The 16695-nt window shown below is 47.2% G+C and overlaps 1 pseudogene; it reads left to right on the forward strand.

The window, feature by feature from the left end:
* The first annotated feature begins 13882 nt into the window (after positions 1–13882).
* On the forward strand, positions 13883–16054 carry LOC147751655 (disintegrin and metalloproteinase domain-containing protein 9 pseudogene; annotated as a pseudogene).
* Positions 16055–16695: the final 641 nt, after the last annotated feature.

Consider the following 16695-nt stretch of genomic DNA (forward strand, 5'->3'; position numbering starts at 1 on the left):
TTATTTAAAACAGTTGTAAAATCACCGATTTAAAAATGCGTATGTATAGTCTAAAATCACCATACAATTGCTAAATGAGTAAAGATTTACTTTTTTTAAAGAAGCGCTCGTTATCAGCGCCAACACCACTCACTCGCAGCGGGAGTCTCAATCATGTGGCGGGTGGGGGTGGGTGTGTGCTTAGCGGCACCGGGCTCCGAAAAAGGTCGCATTTGCATGCGGTTTGCACATGTGGCACCTGAAGAGTCCCCAAGACAAAGTCCATTGCTGCTACTCCTCCTGTTCGCTGTTGACAAGCACAGCGAACAGGCCTGAGGAGTGAGCCTGGTGACTGTGGAACTGCGGGCCCTAGCTGGCAAGGCCCAGCATTGTGCATCCCTATCCTGCTGACATAGATGTCCCCGCATTTGCCACAGTGCCCACACGCTTGCACGTAGCGGTGCCGCCATCTTGCTTTGCTCAGCTGGTGGGATGCGGAACACGCCCAGCACACATGCAGGCTCCATCCTCCTCCCCTACATTTTAGTGCCCCTGGGAGCTGTGGAAGCTGACGCCTACCCTCCTGACGGTGAACAACACGGTACTGTCCGGTCCTCCACCTCCACCATTCCGCCGCTCTGCATTCGCGGAATGGGACGCAAGGATCCCAAGCGGAGGACCCTGCCTTTTGAAAAAGTAGCCGAAGACGCACCGTCACACATCACTGAAATGGCCGAAGGGGATCCAATTGCGTCACGTCCTGAGACCTCGGAAGCCTCCGTCGCCTCCCTACTGCTGGAAATGAAGGCGGGATTTAAGGCGCTAGACTCCCGCTTTGACTCCTTAGACCAGACAATTGCATCCTTGGGCGCCAAAGTGCAGGGTCACGACAGACGCCTTGACGTTGCAGAGGCCTGTGTCTCTGATCTGGAAAACGGGACGGCTCAATCCCTGAAACGGCTGGAGAGGGCAGAGAGGTCACTCCGACTGGCAAGGGAATGCGGAACAATTGAGTGGCAAGGGTCCAAGCTGGCATTCTATCCTGACTGTACTCCAATGGTGCAAGAGGCACACCGTAAATTTCTAGGGGTTAAGGCTACGTTGCGCAACCTTGGACTCAAGTATGGCATGCTGTACCCCACGAGGATAAATGTGGATGTTGGTGGCAGATCTCGTATATTCGATACCCCTACGGAAGCCCAGGAATTCTGCTGCACACTCAAGACACGAAACTCACAGGTCTCCACGGAGGGTTCGCTGGCCTCCCCACATCACAGCGGTTCTGCTGCGAGTGCGGATCTATTTTCAAACACTGGTGCTGAATGAGGATGTCTTCCATTGCCTTTTGAGATCCACAGTTATTATATGGGAAATCGCTTTATTAATGTTGTTGTTACTGTATACATATGTTTCTAAGCCTGTCTGATTCTGGGCCGCCACCCCTCACCCCCCCCCCCCCCCCCCCCCCCTGGTGTATCCGCTAGGTTGGGTTTATTATCTTTTGGGGCCCACTTACTGGATCACAAACGTTGGCTTGGCAATCACTATGATTCCCGAGCATACTTCCTTGCTAGGGGTTGGCCACCTAGGGGTTGATAGGTGGCTGGGTGGGGAGAGGGGGGATGGGGGTGAGTTCACATATTGCGAATGTTCTTGTTCACCCTTTAGTTTTACATTGCATGCAGAATTAGCGTCACTTTGTGGTCCTGACAGAGCTATATTTCCACAGTGTTTTAATGCCACAATTAGGTAACGTACAGGGCCATCAGCCCTCACGCTAATGACATGGAATGTCCGGAGCCTTAATAATACACGAAAAAGGCGCCAGGTGGTCCACTTCCTCCTTCGGCACAAGGTCGATATAGTGTTCTTACAAGAGACACATCTTCCCCCCACTGATCCGGCTCGCTTTGGCGCCAGCTGGGGCACACACAGATATTTTGCCAATTATAGTAATTACGCTAGGGGCGCAGCAATACTGATACACAAGAGAATCTCCTTCGCCCTTATTGATGTGACCCGGGACCCGGCAGGTAGATACGTAATAGTTATGGGATCTCATTATGGCCATAAAGTTACATTGATTAATCTATACGCTCCTAATGTTGACGGTCCTGAGTTCTATCACGACCTTAATGCCCGTATTGCGAAACATGACCCCCATGCGATTTTTCTGGGTGGGGACCTAAATTTGTTAATGGACACTGCACTGGATAGCTCGTCTAATGCGCTGGATGCTAAACCACGGGCGAGACGCGCTCTGCGAGATCTTTGCGCTCAGCACATACTGACATTTGGCGGCAGCGCAATCCCACCCTCACAAACTACACTCATTACTGTAGCCCACACTGCACCTGGTCAAGGATTGATTACTGGCTGCCCTCCCCCAGCCTGGTGGATTGGTTCAGTTCCCTCGTCGCACTCACACCAATACATACTCAGACCACTCTCCAGTGGTCTTACATTTGTTGCTCACGACAGACACCTGGGCGTTGCGGAGGCCTGTGTCTCTGATCTGGAAGACAGGACGACTCAATCCCTGAAACTGCTGGAGAGGGCAGAGAGGCTACTAAAGGAAGTGGCCATAACAAATGAGGACTTGGAGGCGCGCGGACGCCGCAACAACGTTCAAATCATGGGGTTCCGGAGATGACATCTACGGGCAGAATGGACCTCTTTGTCAAGAAGCTACTTACAGATTTGTTTGGTGGGGAGGCCTTCACACCTGGGTTTGTGGTGGAGAGGGTCCACAGATCACTGGGCCCCAGGCCCAACCCGGGCCTCCCTCCTAGACCTATCATAGCGCGACTCCTGAATTTCAGGGACCGTGACACCACACTCCGACTGGCAAGGGAACGCGGAACAATTGAGTGGCAAGGGTCCAAGCTGGCATTCTATCCTGACTTTACTCCAATGGTTCAAGAGGCACACCGTAAATTTCTAGGGGGTAAGGCTACGTTGCGCAACCTTGCACTCAAGTATGGCATGATGTACCCCACGAGGCTAAAGGTGGATATTGGTGGCAGATCTCGTATATTCGATACCCCTACGGAAGCCCAGGAATTCTCGGTTACCGATGTTATGCTAGCCATAGAATCCTTGCGAAGTTCCTCTGTCCCAGGGCTCGACGGCTTCACTGGGTATTTTTATAAGGAGTTCAGGGACATTCTGGCCCCACTGTTAATTGAGGTATATGCAGAGGCATTGGAGAAGCTGTAATTATTCTCCTGCCGAAACCCGGCAAAGACCACAAGCAATGCGGTTCATACCGACCGACCACTGTCTTTATTGAACCTTGACTATAGAATACTTGCTAAGGTACTTGCTAATAAGCTATCGCAGCTGATGGAGTATATCATTTCCCCAATGCAGTCTGGCTTCGTTCCCCGCGGTCCACCTCCCTGAATCTCCGCACACTGTTCGCTGTGTTGCACAGAATACAGCTCGAGATCCCTGCAGCCGCCGTACTGCTAGATGCGTAGAAGGCGTTCGATTCTTTAGAATGGCCTTTTTTAGTGGAGGTGATGCAACCATGGGATTGCCCTATGGTTTCATCTCCACGGTCTCCCTGCTATATAGTAAGCCATCGGCATGCTCCCTCTGAACGGTACCCTGTCCAGACCTTTTCGATTGTTTCGTGGGACCAGGCTGGCTGCCAGTTATTCCCGCTCTTATTCATCCTAGCCATGAACCCATTGATCAGGCATCTCCAGGAGCGCCATCTGCATAGAGGACTGCAGTTCAACACTGGTCCTCCGCCCGCTTCTCTATACGCCAACGATACCATCCTTTATGCCCGAGAGCCGCACATTAATCTGTCTCCTCTTCTCTGAGAAATCATCCGCTTTAGTAGATTTTCAGGGCTTGGGATAAACTGGCACAAGTCAATCATATTCCCGCTCACAGCCAGTACTGCCCGATGCGACTGCGAGTTCCCCCTTGAATGGTGCCAAGATTCTGTAAAGTATCTTGGGATACATATTCATCTGGACACCTCTCAAATAATACGCTTAAATTACGGACAGACTTTTGAAAAATTGGAGGAACATGTGGACAGTTGGCTAAGATTGCCGCTGTCTCTGGCCGGCCGGGTGGCGATTTTAAAATTGGTGGTTCTTCCTAAATTTTTATATCTCTTTAATAATATCCCGAGCCCCCTTTCCAATAGTTTCTTCCGCACTTTGCAGACACTCATGACTCGACTGGTGTGGGCCTGGAGGAGACCGCGAATCCGCTGGGCCGCAATGACACTACCGTACGGCAGGGGTGGGTTCAATGTCCCGGACTTTCATCTATATTATTTAGTAGCGCAATGTCACTATGCACATGCGTGGTTCCACCCTGATGCCCGCATACCCTGCCTAAGACCGGAGGCAGACCTGGTTCTCCCTGACAAATTGTGTGCGTTGCTACCCGGGGGTTTTCCTCGTGACAAACACAACATACAGACAGTGTCCACCACTGCATGGGCGTGGGGGAAGTTAGCAAAATGCACAGGTGCCACACAATTGTACCCCTCTGCCCTGCCCTTGCCTAATGCCAGGTGGTTTCTAATCACGGGAGAGAGGCTGTTGCACAACACACTGTCCACACTAGATATCACAAAGGTGGGAGATCTTTTCCCAGGTGGCCATATTTTTTCGATAGACGAGGACGCCAGGTTCACCGATTGTTCCTTCATGACGCGCTTTGTCTTGAGCCGCATGAAATCGTCGCTGCGTGCTACTTTCCCCACATACCCGGTGGAGCCGGACTCTTTCCTTCCACTCAACTGGTATTAGAGTCTCCCAGCGGTGCGCGCCTTGTTTCCAAAATGTACAGGGCTTGCGCTGAGATGATACCAGCGGATGACTCCAGCCTTAGACAGGCTTGGGAGGCAGACACCGGATGCAATATCGCGCATGAACAATGGGTCAGCTGCTGTGAGGCCACTAAGGGCATTTGACTTAATAGCTGCCACAAGTTGCTACACTATAAATTTCCCTGGCACGCCTACTTTACACCTGCACTGGCACACAGGATAGATGCAGAGAGACCACACATTTGTTTGAAATGCGCTGTACCACACGCAGATTTTCTACACTTGGCATGGTCCTGCCCCCACTTGCAATCCTATGGGTACAATAATTGGTCTTCCAATGGTCCCCATTCCTGAGATAGCCCTTTTAGGTTACACAGTGCAGATTCCTAAGAAAGTTAGGAACCTTGCGTCCTTGGGGCTACTTTTAGCTAAAAGAGAAGTTGCCATTCACTGGGGCAGGAAGTCCGCTCCTAAGCTGCAGGACTGGTTGGGGAGCCAGGCATGCTGTAACACGAATGCTGAAATCTATGCCAGTCTTATGCCAATGACATCACAGCCCAGGGATATTTGGGGACCACTGCGATCCTACTTTGAAGCCGCCAGACAAGCTGACACCACACAGGCGGATAGTGGGTTGGTACCTGAGGGAGTGGGCTGAGGGGGTGCTTTTTGAGCCCTGTCTCTCCTTTCAATGCGGCAACATGATTGGGCCGTGTACCTTTGGCTGCATGTGGGGGGTGCCAAATTAGACACCGTGAATCTGGGTCTGGGAGCAAGGGAGGTGGGTTGAGGACTGGGCTGGGCTGTCCTGGTACTAGGCTGCTCCACCGTGTTAATTGCCATAATGCTCATCACTGTGTATGTATTTGTCAGGAACAAATAATGGATGCGTGCGATGACTATTCACTATGCAATGTAACTATTATACTTAAACTGGAAAAATAGAGTGTTAAAAAAAAGGAAATTCAGCTCTATATGGTTTCTGTAATACTAACTTTTCATGGTAAATTTTTGTATTTCGAGTAATACTTCTGCATATAAACAACAATTAATTTTCATCAAAAGAGTTTAACCTTTCCAATCCAACATTTCTAGCTACCATTTCTTCTAATTCTACCCTCAATTTGAATATGTCCAATACTTTTGGCTGTGATTACAGCTTTTCTATATCTCAGGCCCATCGTTCTAACTCATCAGGGCTTACTACAGTTTCATTTCTTGTTCCTGTAGATGTTTTTGATCTGTACTTCCTTTGAGCATCTGGGAGTTATTTTTCTAATTGAGTCATACACTGGTTCTCGTATGGGTTAATCCATTAAGGAAATTACTGCCTCGAATTTGCTTGCTTGGTCAACAACTATTAAGTTCTATTAACTATTAACGTCCCGGGATTCTGGGCAAATCATTTAATCAACCCTGTGCCTAAAATGAATGTGTGTCCTCATGTAAGGTAACTGGTGCTATGTAAAGCGCTCTGATACCCGATTTGGTTCGGTTCTAGTTTACGCTATATAAAACTCTGCAAAAAAATAAAAAGTTTTCTTTCCTTGGCTGTACTATTTGTGAAGTTAGAACGGGAGTTTTAGGACTAGTTTGCTTGTCTCCATATAAAGGAACTACAGGACCTATAGTTACTGGTATTGTCAGGGCTTCGGGACTTGTATTTAATTGGGTTATTTTCTGTATTAACTCACTACGCTGTTTGTTTAATGCTTCCTTTTCTCTTTCTTGTAATACCTTTTCCAATGAGGTTTCATGTATACTCTGCGGAACCAAAGGCAGTTGTAAAAATGGAGCACTAGGAATAGTTCTATTGGTTTCTTCCTAATAAGGTGGCGGATTTTTCATTAACAAATCTTCTAAATAATCATCATCCGAATCATCACTAGTCATTACATTTTTCGTTTTCTCTGTACTTTTACTTCCTGGTGGTTCTTCTAGGGTCAATACAGGATACAATCCCCCCACTAACATGGACTGTTTCCATCTTTTCATTTGCTTATCTCTCTTCTCTTTAGGAAATCTGGGATAGAATTTACTCCAATTCCTGTCACTTCTGGACCTGTCTCGCTCAAACGCCTCTGTTTCCCATTCTTCTAATGCTTCATACTGCATTAATCTAGATCTGGGATATAACTCATTCATGTGAGTTCTTAAATTATACAAAATTCGACCATTAAAGGTACCATTTTCTGGAAATGCCAAAATACCGTCTTCCTTAGTGTACTCTATCCAGTTTTCTAACCACACACATGTGTGGTAGCCCCTTTCTACCATCATGTATGATGCGGGCGTATTGGGTGGTGGAATAATAATCCCTTCTCTTGTTTTAATAGCTTTGTCCTTTTTGAAATAATTCTTTATTTTCTTGAAAAACAACATTTTTCTATTTTCTCCGTACATGATATAAGGTCTTCCTCTAATCTTTTGTTCTTTAGCAAATCCTAGATATTTTCTTTCAGGACGATTTCCTATAAATGCTGGATCTAGATGCCACATATACCGCAATTTAATTTTCTTGTACATTTCAGTTAATTCAATTAATGCAGTTTGTTTATTTTGCAGAAATATTTCTCCAATATTAGCGTGTCTCTTATTTTCAATGACCAATAAGATTTTGACTTACAAGCAGCGTTAACCAATGATTGCGTGGCTTTTCTGTGACGTGAATCTCACTCTCTGCACTCCCCCTTCCTTTACAATTGTTTTCACAGTTACACACCCGCTGTTTCTACCAATCCCAGCGGGGCTCTCTATGACGTCAGTGCAGTACCCACGACTGACCCCCTCCTTTGCAAGGTAATACAACAATTCTATTTCTTTCCAAATTCAATTATACATTTCATTAATTGACAACATGAAAACATTCGCTACTGTACCTGAGTGACTAAATTCAAAGAAAATATAATTACTTTCACGAGTAAACCTTTTTCCGTATAACCCTTCATGCGCTGCGAGTAAGACAACCTCCCACTTACTCTTCACTTAAGCGAAAAGGACCTGTTACTCCTTTAGAATTACCCTTTCTAGGTGATATAAAACCAAAGTTTCACTAGTGAACTCCATTGCTATCAATCACTCTCACTTTTATACTAGAAAAAATAATCCCTAACTAGTGCTTCAAGCTTTACCTAACTTTCTGCACCTATTTCATAAAGGCCAGTAACCTCAATGCAGTGTGGCTTCCATTTACCAACCACTTCTAGTATTCCTGGATATTCCAAACAACATTTAACAATACAAGCGTACTTTGGTTAGTACATAAAAATGGATAAACTCAATAATCAATAATCGATACACAACTAACTACCTATTTTAACTAAACCCTAACCATTATACGGCTACCAGAAAAGTATAGTGCGCAGGACCACTAGCTCAATTTACCATACTCACCTGCGCCCATAAACATTCACACTTTGAACTAGTAGTCCTGCGTTTTACTACTATCTGCCTATCAGTTCTTTTAGTCCTTTTAGGACTTATATCTGTAAACCATGACTTACCGATCCTTGTCACCTTTGCTATAAGTCCTAAGGATCGAAAGGGTGTTATAATAAATAAGCAGTATTTAAACAATTTTACCTTTCCTGTAATAACCACAGACTCTGAGAAAGTTTTAAATGCTTTATCTATGCAGGTTTGGTTGAGTCTTCATCCAAATGACAGAGACCTTAAATTTCATAAGGAAAAATATGACTAATAAGATATATAGTTTGCAAGAAATCACAGTAACACCTTTGACATTGGTACCTGGGAAGGGTGAGAAAGGGAATAGCATAAGGACATACCACATGTATTATTTTTACCTAGAATGGTGCAAGGACCAATTCTGGCCACGGGCTGGGGCAAAAGACCAGGCTCCCGATTAATCAGGTGCCCACGGGACAAGACAGGTGCGGTTCAGGACAGGTCAATCAATCAATCAATCAATCAAAACATTTATAGAGCGCGCTACTCGCCCGGGAGGGTCTCAAGGCGCTGAAAGGGGGTGGGGGTGCTACTACTGCTCGAAAAGCCAGGCCTTGAGGTGTTTCCTGAAGGAGAGATGGTCCTGGGTCGTTCGTAGGTGTGCGTGGAGGGAGTTCTATGATTTGGCCACCAGGTAGGAGAACGTTCTTCCTCCAGTGGAGGTTCTGCGGATCCCTGGGACGGTGGCGAGGGCGAGGCTGGCGGAGCGGCGCTGGCGGGTGGGAGTGTAGAACGAGAGGCGGCCGTTGAGGTATTCAGTGCCCATGTGGTGGAGTGCTTTGTGTGCATGGGTGAGGAGCCTGAATGTGATCCTCTTGTTGATGGGGAGCCAGTGCAGGTTTCTCAGGTGGGCGGATATGTGGCTGTGGCGAGGGATGTTGAGGATGAGTCGTGCGGAGGCGTTCTGTATGCATTGTAGTCGTTTCTGAAGTTTGGCGGTGGTTCCTGCGTATAGGGCGTTTCCGTAGTCCAGTCGGCTTGTGACGAGGGCCTGGGTAACCGTCTTTCTGGTTTCGGTGGGGATCCACCGGAAGATCTTTCGGAGCATGCGTAGGGTGTTGAAGCACGATGATGAGACGGCATTGACTTGCTTGGTCATCGTGAGGGAGGAGTCCAGGATGAATCCCAGGTTGCATGCGTGGTCCGAGGGTGTCTGCACGGAGCCCACTGCTGAGGGCCACCAGGAGCAGTCCCAGGCGGAAGGGGATTGTCCGAGGATGAGGACCTCCGTCTAGTCTGAGTTCAGCTTCAGGCGGCTGAGCTTCATCCATTCTGCGACGTCTTTCATTCCTTCCTGTAGGTTGGTTTTGGCGGTGGCTGGGTCTTTGGTGTGGGAGAGTATCAGCTGGGTGTCGTCGGCGTAGGAGATGAGGTTGATGTTGTGTTTGCGTGCGATGGCGGCGAGGGGGCTCATGTAGATATTGAAGAGGGTTGGGCTGAGCGAGGATCCTTGGGGTACGCCACAGATGATCTCGGTGGCTTCTGAGCGGAAGGGAGGGAGGCGGACTCTCTGGGTTCTGTCGGAGAGGAACGAGGTGATCCAGTCCAGGGCCTTTCCTTGGATCCCAGTAGTGAAGAGGCGGGTTATTAGGGTGCAATGGCATACGGTATCGAAGGCTGCCGAGAGGTCCAAGAGGATGAGGGTGGTTGTTTCTCCGTTGTCCATCAGGGTCCTGATGTCGTCGGTGACTGCGGTGAGGGCAGTTTCGGTGCTGTGGTTAGCTCGAAATCCAGACTGTGATGGGTTGAGCGAGTTGTTTGCCTCAAGGAAAGCAGTCAGCTGTTTATTGACGGTTTTCTCGATGACTTTGGCCGGGAAGGGAAGAAGAGAGATGGGGCGGAAGTTCTTGAGGTCTTTGGGGTCCGCTGTGGGTTTCTTCAGAAGGGCGTTGATTTTGGCGGGCTTCCAGCTCTCGGGGAAGGTGGCTGATGCAAACGAGATGTTTATGACGTTCCGGAGCTGGGGTGCGATGATGGTGTCGGCTTTGTTGAAGAAGTGATGGGGGCAAGGGTCCGAGGGGGAGCCAGAGTGGATAGAGTTCATGACGTTGGTGGAGTCTTCAGAGCTGATGGGGGTCCAGGCGCTGAGGGTGGTGGTGGGGGTCGCTGGTTCGGTGACTGGAGGCAGAGTCTGGGGTCCGAAGCTGTCGTGTATATCTGCGATCTTTCGGTGGAAGAACGTGGCGAGGTAGTTGCAGAGTTCTTGTGACGGTGTGATGTTGTTGTTGCTGGCGCTGGGGTTGGAGAGCTCTTTGACGATGTTGAAGAGTTCCTTGCTGTTGTGGGTGTTGTTGTCTAGTCGCTCTTTAAATGATGTCCTTTTGGTGGTGCGGATCAACTGGTGGTGTTCGAGGGTGGCGATCTTGAGGGCTGTCATGTTTTCTGTAGTTCGTTCATGGCGCCAGGTTTTTTCGAGGGTTCTGCAGGATTTCTTTGATTCTTTGAGGGCGTCTGTGAACCATTTTCCTGTTGCTGGTCCCGCCTGGGGGTTCTTTAGTGGTGCGAGGTTGTCGGCGCAGTTGGTGATCCACTGTGTGAGGTTGTGGGCTGCGTTGTTGGTGTCAGCGGTGTTGGCTGGTGGGTTCTGGCTCAGCGATGAGAGGAGCTGGTCTGTGGTGATTTAGCTCCAGCATCTGCAGGGGATTTGTTGCGTGCGATGGTGGGAAGTATTCTTTTCGAAGGTGAAGTGGATGCATCTGTGGTCGGTCCAGTGTAGTCCGGAGGAGTGGCTGAAGGAGACGTGGTTGCTGGCGGAGAAGATGGGGTTGAGTGTGTGGCCAGGGATGTGGGTGGGGGTGTTCACCAGTTGCTTGAGTCGAAGGTTGTCGAGGTTGTCGAGCAGGGTGGTGGTGTTGTTGTCGCTGTTTTTCTCCAGGTGGAAGTTCAGGTCCCCGAGGAGGATGTATTCTGGTGAGGCTAGGGCGTGTGGGTTGATGAAGTCGGCGATGGTTTCGCTGAATTGTGTGCGTGGGCCCGGGGGTCTGTAGATGAGCGTTCCTCTAAGGGTGGTCTTGGGGTCGGTTTGAATCTGACAGTATAGGTGTTCGGCAGCGGAGAGTGTGTCTTAAGTGATGGTCGTGATGTTGATGGTGTTGCTGTAGACGATGGCGATTCCTCCTCCAGTTTGGTTGACGCGGTCCTTCCGGGTGATCTTGTAGCCGCCCGGGACGGCTATGGCGATGCCGAGGAAGCGTTCATCCAGGTTTCCGTGAGGAAGGCAATTTCTGGTGTTGTTGTGTCCAGGAGGTCCCACAGTTCAACGGCGTGCTTGTGGACGGAACGTGTGTTGAGGAGGATGCACTTGAGGTGGTTGTTGTTGTTGTTGCGAGGTCCGGTGGGTGGTATGCAGGTTCCGGAGGCATGTGTATTTGCAGGCTTGACAGGTGAAGGGTCCATGGGTTCGCTTCGGGGTGGCTCGGTAGCAGGCGGTTGTTCATCCGGTGTTGAGTGCGTTGAGGGCGGCGGAGTCGTATCTCAGTCGGGTGCTTTGGGTGCGGCGGAGGCCAGGGGTTCTGGCGCTGGGCGCGGTTCGGACGGCGCAGTGTAACACCAGCGCCATACCCCTCTCTAGCAATGTGGGTACCCCAACTGGGTAATCGATAAATTTCCCCCACCAACACCTCAAATTTTCTGACAGAGTGCTCGCCAGCACCTCTGCTCTTGTTCTCCTATAGCATGCGTTGGGTCAGTGACAGGTCAGCTACTCGGACAAGTCAGACACATTCTCTAACTAAACTTACCTTAGTTATACCATTTCCAGGGCAATGCACCACACCTAAATGTTGCAAATCTATGTGCTCCCCTTCAGTGATTGGTCACAAAGACGAGGAGAGTGCATCACACCATACTAAGATGAGATCATTCTTCATTTACTTGTATTGATCAAGTTCCCGCCCATAATTTATTTTTCTCACAGTTTTATTCCACCCAGCAATATTGGTATACAGTTTGAATACATTGTATTTGATACATTCTAGTTGCTTCCTCTCTTGAGGTCAAATGTGCAGGTTCCCAGGAACATTGTGGGTAAGAAGGGTGTTGGCAGCTGTTCAATCACAGTAGCTGCATGATTTTCAGGGCTTCTCTGCGCAGGAGCAGCTTTTTTAATATGGAGTTTTGTGTCCCTTTCAGGCCCAAACACAAGCTGATAATAAAGTCAAAGAGAAACACATTAGAATACAAAAATAAATGAATGCACTGTATCCCACTTATCTCTACTCTAACCCCATTACTTTATGTATACTATAGCATTAATATTTAAGCAGAACTAACACAATTTAGTACGAGCAGCAGCATATGCTTTAGCATGTGTAAGCATGAAGCAGCCATCTTGGCACTAGTGCGCAGAAGCAAGAAGTTTCCCACCAAAGCACAAGACGTCACACCACGAAGATGTTGCGGACGCATGCGCAGTAAAATTCCCGCATTTTTGGCGGCCATTTTTAGGACACTCGGGTTACTGTTAGTAAAAGTACATAGTCAAGCTTCCCCTGGATGCTAAATATGTTGTGTAATACAAATATTAGTAGACAAAACATGTTGATAAATTAATTCGAGGTTATTTCAAGAGGGTTGAGTCCAAGCAAGTTTCTGTACGTATGAAATCTTGCTTCATCATTTTAATAAGCCAGCTACAGCATTTTCTGCCAGTGCTGGGGGCTTCTGAGGCGGGAAGGGGTTGGAGGACTTTGGAAGCACCCTTGGCACAGCAGACTTATTGCCAGCTCAATAATTGTTTAAATGCAGCTCCTCATACAGTGGCCTCAAGGAGTGATTGGGGCGCTATATTTGAGTGACTAACGCATTTTTGTGCAGTGATGCAGATACAAGCACTAGAATGTATTAATCTAACCCTTTATCATGGTACTTGACAAGGCTGCATCCGGCCCCACGTTTCTTAAAGAGTTTCACCTTTCCCACACTTGTACTTCATAAAGATGGGTTATAGTCTGCTCTTGTTAAGTTCATTCATCAATGCAAAGGTTCGTGGTGTGGTGATCAAAGTGCCAGTTAAGTCACAGTGGGAACTGAGCTTCATAATCATTAATTACTAGTACAATTTGGACATGATAGCAAAAGTATATGAGTGCCCATTACATCTCCTCCCACCCACTAAACGCATATTGACACCCCTGCCGATTTTCCTAGGTCCATGCATGATGTGATTCTTCAGTATAGAGTATTTCTTTGAAATCTGCCACATTTATTTTCATTAAAAAACAGAACTACAAGTCCCAACATTCAAAGAAAAACCTGGACTAAAGGAGCACATCATGCATGGACACTTGGGAGCTATGTGCTGAATAAACATTTTAATCATTCTTAAAATGTTAAGTTTTACCAATGCTGTTTGTTTTCCATAATTCGAAGGATTGAAACTTTGGGCTGGTTTTGGGCTGATACTGTTCTGCGTTGGGCTGAATTTGGGCTTGATTTGGAAGCTTTCGGTTTAGGACCCGTCTACAGATCTGGCAACACTCTCTGATTGGTTGTGTTTTGAAAATTTACCTACACCTTACTCTAGTCCACAAGTGCTGTCTTCGGCTATACAGGAGCTGGCGAACCTCCACCTTACGGTTGAAGGTGAAGAAGCCTTGGTTGCGCGGTGTGCGGCCAAACTAGTACCTCAGCCGAATGCCCGCCTCGATCTCTTGTCAGTTCCGGCGGGGCCTGAGCCTTCTGTGTGCGCTGCTCCTGCAGGGGGCGCTCTCATTTGAGGCGCCCTCGTTCTTTGAGGTCACTGTGCCGAAGAAGTTGGAGCCCAGAGCTGACTTACACAACAGGTACAGTGTGTCCTACGCGGTAACGGCCGGAGGAAGGACGTACATTCTGCACCTCATCCAGAACAGGGGTCTGCTAGCTACTGACTTCAATCTCGTTTCATACAGCAAAGAAGGGGAGCTCTTGGTCGAGCGCTCCTATGTCCGTCGGGATTGTTATTACCAGGGTTGGGTGGAGGGAATCCCACGCTCCAACGTGGTCCTCAGCGTTTGCTCTGGGCTTCGGGGCTTTGTGCAAACAGACACCTTCACGTATGGCATCGAGCCGGCAGAATTTTCCTCTACGTTTCAGCACCTCATCTACAAGCTGAGTGATGTTGGCAACGAACCCACGAGGTGTTTCACTATGAGGCCCAACATGGGCAATCTTCAAAATCTGTATCGCACGATTCACCAACACAAAAGCCGCCTTAATGTGAGACACAGGTCCTTTGTGGAAATTCATGGCATTTTGGATCATGACTTGTATCAGTTTGATAGGATGAACGCAACCGCTTCAACGATGAATATCTTTTATATTCTACACTTGGCTAATGGTATGTTTAGGCCATTGGACATCCACCTAGTATTGGTTTCGTTTGAGATTTGGACTGAAAAAAACATAGTATACTATTTAATTGACATCGTTGCCTACTCCAAGTCATTTGCAGAATGGCAGATGGAAAACGTTCGTCCAAGAACTAAAGCAGACCTGGTAATGTTATTTAGATTGCACCACATCAACGGGGCGGCAGGTACAGCATATATGGGTCATGCCTGTAATAAACCCTTGGCATCGGTAATGGTAGTGCGATGGCCAAAACCACGAACTTGGGTGCAAATGGCGCAAACCTTAGCTCACGAAATTGGGCATTCATTGGGGATGGAACATGACGCAATGGACTTTTCGTGTCCTTGTGCACAATGGTGCTGCGTTATGTATTATGCTGGAAACGATGGCATTGTCTCATTTAGTGGTTGCAGTAGGGCATATTATGAAGATTTCATGGCTGATGGTCGTGGCGCGTGTTTACTCAATATACCACCACTTGAATCATACTACACCCATCCGTACTGTGGAAACAAGCTGGTGGAAGAAAGTGAAAAATGTGACTGTGGCAGCAAATTTGAATGTGCCAATGATCCATGTTGTGATATTAATTGTAAACTAAAGCCTGGTGCTCAGTGTGGATTTGGTACATGCTGTGAAGGATGCCGCTTTGTCAAGAAAGGGACTCCTTGCCGAAAGCCTTCTACTGAATGTGACCTTGCTGAGTATTGCAGTGGGGCATCACATATCTGCCCGGAAAATGCGATTGTTCAGGATGGAACCCCGTGCAATGATGACAAGTCCGTCTGTGTAGCCAACACCTGCTATGACTATAACAAACATTGTAGGAACTTATTTGGACCTTCTGCTACTGTTGCCCCAAAGGATTGTTTCTCACTTTTGAATACAGTTGGTGATAGATTTGGAAATTGTGGCTTTCAGAATGACTCTGTGACACCAATAAAATGCGAAGCAAGCAACATCATGTGTGGGCGATTACAATGTCAGAATGTGAAGAAACTGCGTATTTATGGCACACATGCTGCCACAATTCAAACACCCTCTGGAAATTACACATGCTTCGGTGTGGACAACCACTATAGCTTAGATGTGCCTGATATTGCAGCAGTCGGCAGTGGTGCAGCATGTGATTCTGGGAAGGTTTGTTTGAAAAGAGAATGCGTGGATGTGTCAACACTTAATTATGATTGTGACACAGAGAAAAGCTGTAGTGGACACGGAGTGTGCAATAATAAAAAGCACTGTCACTGTGATCGGGAGTGGGCTCCCCCAAACTGTAAGTCCAGTGGATTTGGAGGAAGCATTGACAGTGGACCATTGATAGAAGGCTCTTTTCTTGATTATTTCCCCAAGGAAGAAACAGTGCTTGGCATAGAGGCCCCAGAAGGCGATGTTGGGTCAAAAGTGGAATGTACTTGCTTTATTATTTCTGCTGTAATTGCTGGCGTCGCTCTCATTGTATCAGTTTTGACCTAATAAAGTCAATGTCAACAAAATCATTTAGGATATGCAGAATATTGTATAGATGGGCGGTTCCCATTTAGTTTGCTCATCTGCTGCTCATTTAACTATTTTAGGACGCTAAAGGAATAGCTGGTATGTATTGGCTTGTATTGTAATCTATTTTTTGTAATCTGTATCTGAAGCATTTCATCACAAGCTATATTCTAAACGTTATCAGGTGCTTAGTTCTACGGTAAAGTAATACCATAACCAGGTGTACTATAATCAGTAGCACGTTCATTAGTTTGCTAAATATACTTCATGCATAATTGTCAACTCCATTTTAGCACACTCTCATGGTTTATGTTTAAATAAGTTAGAGAGGAAAACCTAGCGCCGTCAGTTATTGTTAACTCAACCTCCAGACTTCATTTATAAATAGACAGATCTTTTTTGCACAGCCTTCATTGAATTGTCTGTAGTGAATATATCAATACATTTAACAGTTTATAAATGAAAACGCGTACGGCTGTGGAGTCCCTTAACGATTCAGTGACATTGTTTAAGAATGGATTGTAAAGGTGTATTCTCCCCAAAGGTCAATCGTATTGAAGTAAAAATGTTTCTTTAAAAATAGGTTTTATTTTAGAAACAGAACATTTAAGAGGGGATTG

This window comes from Lissotriton vulgaris, chromosome 1_1 (assembly GCF_964263255.1).
Source record: "Lissotriton vulgaris chromosome 1_1, aLisVul1.2, whole genome shotgun sequence".
NCBI classification, from domain to species: Eukaryota; Metazoa; Chordata; class Amphibia; order Caudata; family Salamandridae; genus Lissotriton; species Lissotriton vulgaris.